Source organism: Lolium rigidum, chromosome 1, assembly GCF_022539505.1.
Source record: "Lolium rigidum isolate FL_2022 chromosome 1, APGP_CSIRO_Lrig_0.1, whole genome shotgun sequence".
NCBI lineage: Eukaryota > Viridiplantae > Streptophyta > Magnoliopsida > Poales > Poaceae > Lolium > Lolium rigidum.
This window is the reverse complement of record NC_061508.1, coordinates 57,031,936-57,045,001: the sequence shown is the minus strand read 5'-3', so window position 1 is coordinate 57,045,001 and position 13,066 is coordinate 57,031,936.

The following is a 13,066-nucleotide window of genomic DNA, read 5'->3' as shown; positions in this document are numbered from 1 at the left end:
GACATAGGCATCCCAAATGGGCCTGCCGAATATAGTACCGGGGGTTTATTGAAGGCCCACTACCCGAAGGATAAGAAGATTCGGAAGACCAAGATGTGTTAAAGGAAAAGATAGAGTTGTAATAGGAAGTGTTATTTGTAATCGGCGGGATGAGTTAGAAACCGTCCCGGACTGCGTAACTTGTACAAAACGAAACCCTCGGCTCCACCTCTTATATAAAGGGGAGTCGAGGGACGAAGAGATCATCGAATCATTGTCTGCAAACTCTAGTTTTCATATTCGTCGAGTACTTTTCAACTTGAAACCTTCGAGATCTACTTGCCCTCTACTTCTAACTAAACCCTAGCCTACAATCCATAGGCATTGATAAGTTAATCCCTTGTCGGCTAGTAATTAGGGGGTGAAAAAAATCCAAGAAAAGAAAGTTGATGGACATAGAGGATGACATGCGGGTCCCTTGAGCCAAGAGCTTACTCAACGTTTCAAAGGGGGCAGGGGATCAAAAGAAAAAGGCAAGCCAAAAATCAGAGGGTGAAAAAAAATCCAACAAAGGAAACTTTTATAGCACATAGAGGATGACATGCGGGTCCCATGAGCCAGCAGGTCTCTCAATGTTTCAAACGTGGCATGAGATCGAAAGAAAAAGGCAAGTGAAAAAATATCAGGAGCCAAAAATAATTCAAGAAAAGAAAGTTTTATAGTACATAGAGGATGACATGCGGGTCCCATTTAGCAGCAGCGGTATCACCGTTTGAGAGGCGGCGGGGGATCGAAAGAAAAAGGCAAGTGAAAAAATATGAGCAGCCAAAAATAATTCAAGAAAAGAAAGTTTTATAGTACATAGAGGATGACATGCGGGTCCCGGTTAGCGGCAGCGGTATCACCGTTTGAGAGGCGGCGGGGATCGAAAGAAAAAGGCAAGTGACCAAATTTGAGGTGCCAAAAAAACTCCAAGAAAAGAAAGTTTTATAGTACATAGAGGATGACATGCGGGTCCCATTTAGCAGCAGCGGTATCACCGTTTGAGAGGCGGCGGGGGATCGAAAGAAAAAGGCAAGTGACCAAATTTGAGGTGCCAAAAAAAACTCCAAGAAAAGAAAGTTTTATAGTACATAGAGGATGACATGCGGGTCCCATTTAGCAGCAGCGGTATCACCGTTTGAGAGGCGGGAGGGGATCGAAAGAAAAAGGCAAGTGACCAAATATGAGGTGCCAAAAATAATTCAAGAAAAGAAAGTTTTATAGTGCATAGAGGATGACATGCGGGTCCCAGTTAGCGGCGGCGGTATCACCGTTTGAGAGGCGGCGGGGGATCGAAAGAAAAAGGCAAGTGACCAAATTTGAGGTGCCAAAAAAACTCCAAGAAAAGAAAGTTGATTGCACATAGAGGATGACATGCGGGTCCCATTTAGCAGCCAGCGGTCTCAACGTTTCCAAGGCGGCAAGGGATCAAAAGAAAAAGGAAGTAGCCGAGAAATCGGGGGTCAAAAAAAATCCAAGAATAGAAAGAATTTTGGTTCATAGAGGATGACATGCGGGACCCATGATCCTGCATCGTAAACGGCTCGATCGGAGAACGTTGAACGAGATGGCGCGATCGAGAAAAAAAACAATGCCAGAGAGGCTGCCATCTGGGCCCTACATCCCTCGGCGGTGCGGATTTGCGTTGACTCGGCCGGCGAACCCGAGAATTCGCGATGCACCACGTCCCGGGCCACCATACGCGACGTTTTGGCCGCTTTCGTCGGGCTAGGTGGCCTCAAAAACGAGAAAAAAAAAGTTTTGACATGCACCACGGAGGGACCAAAATCGTCGGCCATGGTACACCAGCAACCACGGCGCGACTTCAACTTCGTCGGCCATGGCAACTTTTCTTGTAGTGTGGTGGGGGCGAGACATCAGCGGTTGCACTCGACGTTGTAGGAACGCTGCGACTACCTCAGTGCCGCACATTGTCAAGCCTCCCGTGTTTTTTAGTGTGACGACCTGGTCAAATAATTCGTCGGCTATCACTATTTCTTCGGGAGAAAGGGAGTTTTGCCTGGACTTCTTCGGCTTGGCTATCAGTTTATCTTCGAAAGGGGGAATGTTCGAGCGCTGCCCAGATACCACAGGGTCTCGCAGGTAAAACCATTTGTTGCGCCAGCCTTGGACAGATTCCTTCATCGGGTAGTCGAGATAATCGACTTCCTTCCTGACAACAAAGCCGACGCCGCCTACGACGGGAGGACCATTGCTGTCGTTGTGGTGCTTTACGTAGAAGATTTTTCTCCAAAGACCCCCAGTGGGGGTTAATGCCAAGGAAGGCCTCACAAACAGTGATAAAGATAGAGAGATGGAGGATCGAATTAGGGGTCAGCTGCCAAAGCTGAATCCCGTAGAAGAAAAGAAGGGAACAGAGAAATTCGTGGGCAGGAAGAGAGAGACCCCGGAACAGGAAAGCAGCAAACATGACAGTAAATCCTTTCGGGGGCTTTGGGCGAGAGACAGCACCTGGAAGACGAATGTCATCTTCAGATGCAGAGATGAAGCTGAGGGATCGCAGCTTGTTCACGTCACGGCTGGAGATGGCGGAGGCGCTCCAGTCGCGGCTGACTTTGACCACACCTGAGGCGCTGGCGCTCTTCTTCTTGCCCATGGCGTGCGGAACTTCTGAAGGAGGAGCAGAGGAGGTAGGAAGGCTTGAGCGAGAAGATGAGCAGTGGGAGGCGTAAAAAGTAAAAACTAGAAGAACCCCTATTTATGTCGTAAAAATTGAGGTCAGATCGTGGCCATAACTCCAGAAACGTCGTGGGAGGTGGAGCAGATCTGGCTGTACACGTGGCGCTCAGAGAAGGAACGGAACCGGCGGCCCATTATTCCCACGTCGCGCGAGAATCGAGGAGGCGCCTCGGGCGCCACGCATGCACTGGTCAAATCCTAAAAACTGCCCGCGCAGAACTAGGGTGGGCCCGCCAGGTCAAGTCTTGTCAATCAGGCTGCGGTGGCAGCAAAGCTTCATCAATGATGTCATGAGAAATGTTTAAAGCATTCGAAGGAATAAAAGGAAGTATCGGATAGTGAACTTGAGTCTACGCACGGATTATAAAGCATTCACGCCTAGACTCGGGGGCTACTCCCATCGGGAGCGCTGGACGCGCACCCGATAAAATGAAGACTCGAAGAAAAAGCTTTGAAGGAAGAGATAGTTGCTCGAGTCGAGTCTGCACCCGGTTGCAAGCACCCGTGCCCAGACTCGGGGGCTACTCCCATCGGGAGCGCTGGACGCGCACCCGACAGAACTTTTTGCACTCCAGGATCATGCCCGGGGACTTGATTCTGTGTAGGGTAATGTTGTTTTGCCATCGGCAGTTAACCAGCAAAAGTTGGGCACGTTACTCATTATCCCTTGCATGAAGAAAATATATCGGATGAACTACGAAGACTTGCGGAAAAACTTCGGCAGAGAAAAATGATTCGAGTGGTACAACTTGAGTCTACGAACGGATTGCAAGCATCCGTACCTAGACTCGGGGGCTACTCCCATCGGGAGCGCTGACGCGCACCCGACAGAAGAAGATGATGCAGATTCAGGAAGAACAAGAACAATCAAGGAGAAGAACATTAGGTGAAGGCATGCTTTAGTCTCTACCCGAACTATCTTCGGCTAGACACTCGGGGGCTACTGACGTGGGCATTACCCTTCGGGTAACCGATGTTGCCCTATCCTGTATTCCCTAGTTGGAGGCCCATAAAAGCACTTGGAGGCAAGGCGGCCCAACCGGGTGGCACACCAGAAGATTCCTTGGCGAGCAAGACAAAGAAGCAGCCGAACAAGGAAAGATTAGATCTAAAATTATTGTAAACCTAGTCGTACTCGGTTGGACCTGTTGGGACCTGGCCTCCTATATAAAGGCCAGGAGAGGGGCTGCCGAGGGACACAATCAATCTTAGCAAACTTAGCCACCAGAAGCTTAAAGCTAGGTCACCCTAGTATTTAGCCATCTCGACGAGATCTCAGCCGAATTATTCGGCACCCCATTGTAACCCATTATCATCATAATCAAGAACAGATAGGCAGGACGTAAGGGTTTTACCTCATCGAGGGCCCCGAACCTGGGTAAATCGCTCTCCCCGCTTGTCTGTGAACCGATGTCTCGTGTCAGCTTGCAGGATTCCATCAACCCTAAGCCCCTATCGGAGGGCATTGCCGAGGAGCACCCTCGACAAACCCTATAAACCCTAAACCCTAGCTCTAGCTATATATATATATATATATATATATATAGGACCCAAACGACACTTAATTGCACATCACGCAGGCCAGGGGGCCTCGCGGTCCTCTAAATTAAGTGTGACATTAACCCTAACTAAACCATATATATATAACTAACCCGTCCTAGCTAATCAAACCTGGCTACTTAATTAAAACACATAATCCCAAACTATACTAGCTATAACCCGATCTAATAAAAACCTGCTCTCTATATATATAGCTAGCTAGCAAACCCTAGATTAACCCCACTAAATATATATGGCCTATATCGATCATGTATGATCGAACATCGTCCCTGAGATTCATTCATTAATTAATTATATAATTAGCGCTGATAAATTAATTAACTTGAATATATTGACAAGTTCTCAAATGAAAACACACACTTTGATTAAGTTGCCTCACAATATATATATATATATATATATATATATAATTAGTGTGCATGCATGCATGACCTACCATGCATGCATATATATATATATATTTGAACATTCTTGGCGATTTCAATGATCTCTCATCTCGATCTATCTCTCTCTTTATCGATTGGTGGCCAGCGCAACGACACACATTATGCTTGCACTTTACGCGCAAAGGCGGGTGCCTCTAATAGTGCATGTCTGTGCACACTCGATCGATCTAGCTAGAGTTTTGATTAATTGTGTAGCACACTAATAAAAAAGTTGTAATTTAATTCACAACAAGTTATAATTAACCCTAACACATAAACCCTCTAAATAAACCATAAAACCCTATATAGCTAGTTATAGGCCAACGACGACCCTTAATTGCGCATCAAGCAGGCCAGGGGTCCTCGTGGTCCTCTAATTAAATATATGTGCCATTAACCCTAAACCCTAAACCGTATATATATATACAAAACTAACCTTAGCTAATCAAACCCTCGTTAAAACACATAACCCCAACCTAATTAATAACCCGATCTAATAAAACCTTGCTATATATATAGCTAGTAAACCCTAGATTAACCCCAATTAATATATGGCCTATATCGATCATATATATAGAGAGATTATTGGGATTCATTAATTATATAATAAGTACTGATAATTCAATTAATTAACTTGAATTTTGACAAGGTCTGAAATGAAAACACACTTTAATTAATTTGCCTCACAATATATATAATTAATATGCATGCATGGCCTAACCATGCATGCTTATATATGTGTTTAATTTGGGGATTTCAATCGCTCTCTCGCCGCTCTCTCGTTGGTGGCCAACAACACACACATGCACTTTGTGCGCAAAGGCATGTGGCTCTAATAATGTGTGCGCAGTCGATCGATCTAGTTTTGATTAATCATAGCACACAAATAAAGAAGTAGTATTTGAATCCGCACAACCCTAATCTAAATCTCATAGCCCCTAACATGGCCTAATTAATTGACCCCTTCTCTCTAGCTAATTAGTGGAAATTGCACAAAATCAAAAGGGGTCCCTCACTAATTATACATATATATCTAGATTGTGATAAACTTTTGCCCCATATTTGGTGGATGGGTGCATCTTGGCATGTAAAACAATTAATGTTTGCAAATGGCGTTGTCAAAATTGATGTACAAATGATTTCTTTCCACCCAAAGTGCATAAAATGGGAGTTTTAATGAAGAAAGTACAAATAAAACAGCTCAACATGCCTCCACACCCCGATTTTCACACGAAGTGGAGCATATTTAAAGGATAATTCCAGAGTTTTACTATTTTTCAAGAACTTTGCTAATTTTCCCCCACTCACATGAGTTTATGTCGATTTAACGAAAATAGGGCGAATTTAAACTACATGGGCGGGATAGTTTGAATTGTGCGCGCGGCAAAGGGAACCGCCTATTCCTCAACCTTGTGCACGGCAAATTACACACGCAACTCCATTAAACACCACCTACCGACCTTAATTATTACCCCGGCGGCCCGGCCGCATGACCCCCACCCACCCCTACACAACTTATCCCCGTCTGTGCGAAGAGCTTCCCCTCCCCGTCCCGTCCGTGCGAAGAAGAAGCTTCCCCTCCCCGTCGTTCTTCTCGAGACGCACCGGCGGTCAAGTTGATCCACGGTAGGGCTGCTATCTCTAGCTCAATCATGCATTGGGCAAGACGGCCTAACGATTTATATTTTCTTGATGCTGCTAAAAAAATCGTCAGTATGCTCGAACTAATTGGCACTTTATAGTTTTCCGCTCGATTTGTCCTCGATCAATTTGTTCATTTGTGTGGGCATATAGAGTCAGTTCTGCACTCGATCCGTTAATTTGCTGAAATACCATGGCAGAGTTTTGTACACGATCTGTCTGCTAAAATGTTGATGGGCATTTTTTGTTTTGTACTCGACATGATTGCTTAAATGCATAATCATGTACTGTAGTATAGTTTTGTACTCGATGGATATACATTTCCTACTTCGCCTTAAATTAATCACCAACCACTGTATCTCATAATTAAACAGATGGACAGAACTTGGATACTGCATGGACACTTATGTCCCCCTTCATATATAAATGGTGTTCAACCCTTTATGGGGTTTATTAGAGCTCATGAAGGTCACAACCTGGACGTGTATTGCCCGCGCTGCACATGTATGAATGGTGAGAAGAGGCTTCACCATGTAGTGGAAGATCATTTACACATTTTTGGGATGGACCGCACATATGTTAGGTGGGTTTATCATGGTGAACCATATAATGATCCTTCGGCGGGAGAAGCGAGATCTTGCTCACACTTGTATGTGTGCTTGGCATATGTAGTTAATTATTTATATTGATGCTGCCGTTGTTTCGATCAATAGTTTGCATTGATGTGCAAGGTTACGTACTCAAATTTAACTTGTTGTAGATGGATGGACGGGAAGGAGAGAAAAAGCGCTTGCTTCGGGAAACGGGTTTCGGCTCCGGGACATGTGTTGTGCCGGATGAGAAGGTAAATATGTAAAACAACATTTGTTCGAGGTTGCATCCCTTAGATGTTTGTCTAATCGGTTGATGTACTAATTGCGAAGCATAGAGTTGAAGAGGTCTCTCAGTTTGATGGGAGATTTGAAGATGAATCTCAGTTTGATGCACCTGTGGATGGTACTGATGACGAGCCTTTCATAGACGAAGGTCCTGCACCTGAGATTATCCAGCCTACAGAAGGAGGCCGTGGACCGAGTACACAACTTTGCGTTGAAGTGGATGCACGCCCGGAGATCATCAGGGGCGTCCGGGTAGTCTCAAGACCACCCAGCCCTGATGCACCTGTGGATGGTACTGATGACGAGCCTTTCATAGAGGAAGGTCCTGCACCTGAGATTATCCAGCCTACAGAAGGAGAGCGTGGACCGAGTACACAGCTTTGCGTTGAAGAGGATGCACACCTAGAGATCATCAGGGGCGTCCCGGTAGTCTCAGGACCACCCAGCCCTGATGCAAAATGTTCAGCTACTTTATGATTCGTACTCTTATGTTCTGGTGATGTAGTATGTACTATCTATGTTATGATTTGTACGCCTTTGGCGCTAGAACTATAATTAAGCATTCAGTGGATGATCGCGTTGCAAAATTTGACACCCACACAATCAGTTCATCGTATGAGTAGTAGCACAATTACTTCTACAGCGAGTCCTGCCAGTGCATTAGTTGGTAGCATGAAACACTTTCAGGTACTCCCCTCTGATTCATATTAATTGACTCAATTTTGTCTAGATATGGATGTATCTAGATGCATTTGTTAACTAGACTTACAAACTTGAGTCAGTCAATATGAATCCGTGTAAACCGCCCAAGTCCTCGAGCAGCTAGTTTATTGACTCTGGACTCCAAGCCTCTCGCGGCAAGCCATCGACGAAGCTTTGACCAGATCTTGGCCCGCAATTTTTTTTGGCGAATAGCAAAGCTTTGACCAGTTCCTCTCGGGATACATCACGCCGGTGAGCTTGCACGGTTGCCATGAGCACTTTCCGGCGGAACTTCCTCTGCAGCGCCCTCAAGCCGCTGCTGCGAGACAGCACGCAGTGCCTCGAGGTGGACGGAATTCGGGATCTCAGGGCGGGGGGTCCGCCTCGTCCGGGAACGATCTCCAGCGGGTTAACAAGGACATGCATGGCGGCCAGGGGATTTGGGTTTTTTTTGTTTGAGCTTGGGATTTGGGGTTTTTTCGGACAGGGGAGGAGGAACCGAGGAAGAGGAAGGAACAGCCCGCGTGCTTGGCGCGTGGCGGTGTGCTTGAATTTCGATTTTTTGTGAAATGTTTCATTTCCCCGCTACAATTCGGGGGTTTCTTGACGCGCCAATGCGTCCCGCCGGGCAGCTTCAAGTGAATTTGGGGTGCCGCACTATGGGCCCCAGTTTCAGTGAGACATGTAATGACTAGTCACATCAGTAAGTTCACTGTGTAATAAAATATGTTACCCCTCCCCTTTATGTAGCACCCCTTCTCTCCCGATCGAGTGCCGACTGCCGACGGATGCAAGCCGCTAGCTCGATCCCCTCCTTTCGCCTCCACCGTCCAGGCATCCAGCTTGGAGGGGCAAGATGCATCTAGACCAAGTGGATTAGGTAGTACTAGTAATGTTCTTTCCTTTCTCGAGATCGGTTCTTTTTTCCTCACCTCGATATCTTGCGCATCTCTTTCCTATTCTGGGCGAAGGGGTGTCTTTCTAGTCACCCTCGAGCTGGGAGTGATTGATGGGGGTGGGGGGCGGGGGCTACCTTTGCTTGGATTGGGGCATTCTTCCTTTATTTGTCGACATTTGCAACCTTTGTAGTTCCTGCTGATCCTCACAGTATCTTTTGTCAACTTGTACAGGAAAGGAAAGACCTCGGCGGTGGGGGCAATGGAGCGCAAGGCCACCACGCATGTGGGCAGTTGGCTGAGCCTGAGCTGCGTCCCCAGCCCCGCAAAGCAGGTACTCCATTTTATTATCCACTCTTTACCTTTTAAGTGTCTGTCTGCATCCTCAATCTGTTCCTGTTCTGGAATATGCTTAAAGTAGGACATGTCTTCAGCTGTTTGTGCGTAAAGCCTCTGTGACACCATGCTCTATATTCTCTGTATCAGGTGGGTACCTCCAGGTTTCGTGCTGAGGCTATGGGGAACGAGAATAGCGCCCCACCTGCTGCAGGAGCATGGCCCGATCTGCAGCACAAGAAGCGAAATGCCACTGTCGAGCTGGGCAGGGACCGCCCATGGGTAATTTTTTTAAACCATCTTACCATGATGTAGTCTGAATTTGATACTCCCTCAGATCCAAATTAATTGACTCAACTATCTCTAGATACGGATGTATCTAGATGTGTTTTAGCTCTAGATACTACTACCTCCATCCCAAAGCTTTGGGCTTATATTATTTTTAGAAAGTCAAACTATACCATGTTTGACTAAGCTTTTACCAAAAATCATTAACATGCAAAATACAAAATTAATATCATTAAATAGATAATAAAATATATTTTCCTACGGTATCTACACAGTATTATATTTGTTGATAGAATGTTCTAAAATTTTGGTCAAACTTTGCTTGTTTCGATTTCTCAAAAATAAATAAGCCTTAAGCTTTGGGATGGAGGTAGTACATTCATATCTAGACAAAGCTGAGTCAACTAGTTTTTTTGTCTGTCCATAGCTAGTGTTCATGCTGCAAAAGGCTAAGAGCATCCACTATATGCATCAGTCTATCTCATACAGTAATTCAATATCACTGCTGAGGTCTGCCTTTTGTTTTGCTATTCATATGCAGACTGAAACTTTAGGGCCTTTACTCAAAAGGAAGATCAAAACTGTGGCTGATCAGGCTGCCAGTATGTTGATATCGCCCCCATCTTCTAAATGCCTTTACAAGCACAAGGCCACGCGCCAGCTGGGTGGTGACCTTTTAATGAATATGGCATATTTTCTTAATCCACAAAAAATGCCTTGATTTTGTCTATTTATTGTCGGTTTTTTCTATGCTTGCCAAAAGTTTACAACAACAACAACAACCAGGCCTTTCAGTCCCAAACAAGTTGCGGTAGGCTAGAGTTGAAACCCATAACATCTCGAAGCCAAAAGTTTAGAAACACCAAATTCGTTTGCTTACAATCATCATACATTAATGTTCATCTACTCCCCAGTTCCCCTAACCCAACAAAAAATTATGTTAATTACGGTTTTTAGATTAAAAGAGCACCATTAGGCGCTGGTAATTACGACTTTGAGATTAAAATGTCATTTGCAATTGTTAATTACAATTTTGAGACAAATGGTTAGTTTAACCTCGATCTCTTCTACTCTCCATTTTTCCCAACCGAACAAAAATGTAACCATTCCATTCCTCTGAAATGGAACCATTCCATCCCATTCCACGTTGTTTCAGGACCGAACACACCCTTGCATTGTTGTGAACTGTTGTCCATACACAGCCATACCCTTCCACCTACATCCAGCACTATATGCATCAGTCTGTCTCAGAGTCATTCGATATCACTGTTGAGATCTGTTCCCATTCTTATGCAGGCTGAAACTGCTGCGCCTTTACTCAAGTGGATGCAAAATGAGGCTAATGAGGCTGCTGTGAGGACGATGGTGCCGGCACCATCTTCCGAAAACCTCCACAAGCACGAGGCCATGGGCCATCTGGGTGGTGACCTTTTAATGAATCTGGTATATTTTCTTAATCCACATACATGATTTCATTATTATATGTTTAATTACTATTGGCTTTGTCTAATGCTTACCAAAAGTTCAGAAACACTGCGTTTGCTTACAATCATCATACACTGATTTTTCACTTTTCAGTCTGTCTCATCCAGTATATAAACCGTTGATTTCCGTTGGCTTCTTTTGTAATCATTTGCATTGTTGTCAACTATTCTCTATGCACAACCCTATTCTTCCACTTACATCCCGCACTATTTGCATCAGTCTATCTCATAGATTTATTAAATATCAATGATGAGTTCTATTGCTATTCATATGCAGGATGAAACTTCTGTGCCTCTACTCAAATGGATAAAAAATGATCCTGATGAGGCTGCTGTGAAGACGATGGTGCTGCCACCATCTTCTGAAAACCTCCTCAAGCACAAGGCCATGGGCCAGCTGGGTGGTACCTTTTTCAGTAAGCAGGTATATTTTCTTAATCCTCATACATGATTTGATTTTTGTCTGTTTATTGCCGGTGTCGAGGGTGCTCCTCGGCAATGCCCTCCGATAGGGGCTTAGGGTTGATGGAATCCTGCAAGCTGACATGAGACATCGGTTCACAGACAAGCGGGGAGAGCGATTTACCCAGGTTCGGGGCCCTCGATGAGGTAAAACCCTTACGTCCTGCCTGTCTGTTCTTGATTATGATGATAACAGGTTACAATGGGGTGCCGAATAGTTCGGCTGTGATCTCGTCGAGATGGCTAATTGCTAGGGTAACCTAGCTCTAAGCTTCTGCTGGCTAAGACCGCTAAGATTGATTGTGTCCCTCGATAGCCCCTCTCCTGGCCTTTATATAGGAGGCCAGGTCTCGAGAGGTCTAATCGAGCACGACTAGGTTTACACTAGATCTATCTCTAAACTTTCCTTGTTCGGCTCCTTCCGTGTCTTGTACTTCAAGGAAACTTCCGCTGCACCGTCCTAGTGGCCCATCTTGCCGTCGAGTACCTTCATGGGCCTCCAGCTGGTCTGTTTAGGGTAAAGCAACGTAGGTTACCCGAAGGGTAGTGCCCACGTCAGTAGCCCCCGAGTGTCTAGCCGAACATAGTTCGGGTAGAGACTAAAGCATGTCTTCTTCCGACGTCCTTCTCCTTGATCGTTCTTGTTTTCCTTCTGTCTGCATCATCTTCTTTTGTCGGGTGCGCGTCAGCGCTCCCGATGGGAGTAGCCCCCGAGTCTAGGTACGGATGCTTGCAATCCGTGCGTAGACTCTCACTACAAGAAAAGTTGCCATGGCCGACGAAGTTGAAGTCGCGCCGTGGTTGCTGGTGTACCATGGCCGACGATTTTGGTCCCTCCGTGGTGCATGTCAAAACTTTTTTTTCTCGTTTTTGAGGCCACCTAGCCGACGAAAGCGGCCAAAACGTCGCGTATGGTGGCCGGGACGTGGTGCATCGCGAAATCTCGGGTTCGCCGGCCGAGTCAACGCAAATCCGCACCGCCGAGGGATGTAGGGCCCGGATGGCAGCCTCTCCGGCATTGTTTTTTTCTCGATCGCGCCATCTCGTTCAACGTTCTCCGATCGAGCCGTTTACGATGCGGGATCATGGGTCCCGCATGTCATCCTCTATGAACCAAAATTCTTTCTATTCTTGGATTTTTTGACCCCACGATTTACGGCTACTTCCTTTTTCTTTTGATCCCTTGCCGCCTTGGAAACGTTGAGACCGCTGCTTGCTAAATGGGACCCGCATGTCATCCTCTATGTGCAATCAACTTTCTTTTCTTGGAGTTTTTTGGCACCTCAAATTTGGTCACTTGCCTTTTTCTTTCGATCCCCTGCCGCCTCTCAAACGGTGATACCGCTCGCTGCTAACTGGGACCCGCATGTCATCCTCTATGCACTATAAAACTTTCTTTTCTTGAATTATTTTTGGCACCTCATATTTGGTCACTTACCTTTTTCTTTCGATCCCCTGCCGCCTCTCAAACGGTGATACCGCTGCTTGCTAAATGGGACCCGCATGTCATCCTCTATGTACTATAAAACTTTCTTTTCTTGGAGTTTTTTTGGCACCTCAAATTTGGTCACTTGCCTTTTTCTTTCGATCCCTGCCGCCTCTCAAACGGTGATACCGCTGCTGCTAAATGGGACCCGCATGTCATCCTCTATGCACTATAAAACTTTCTTTTC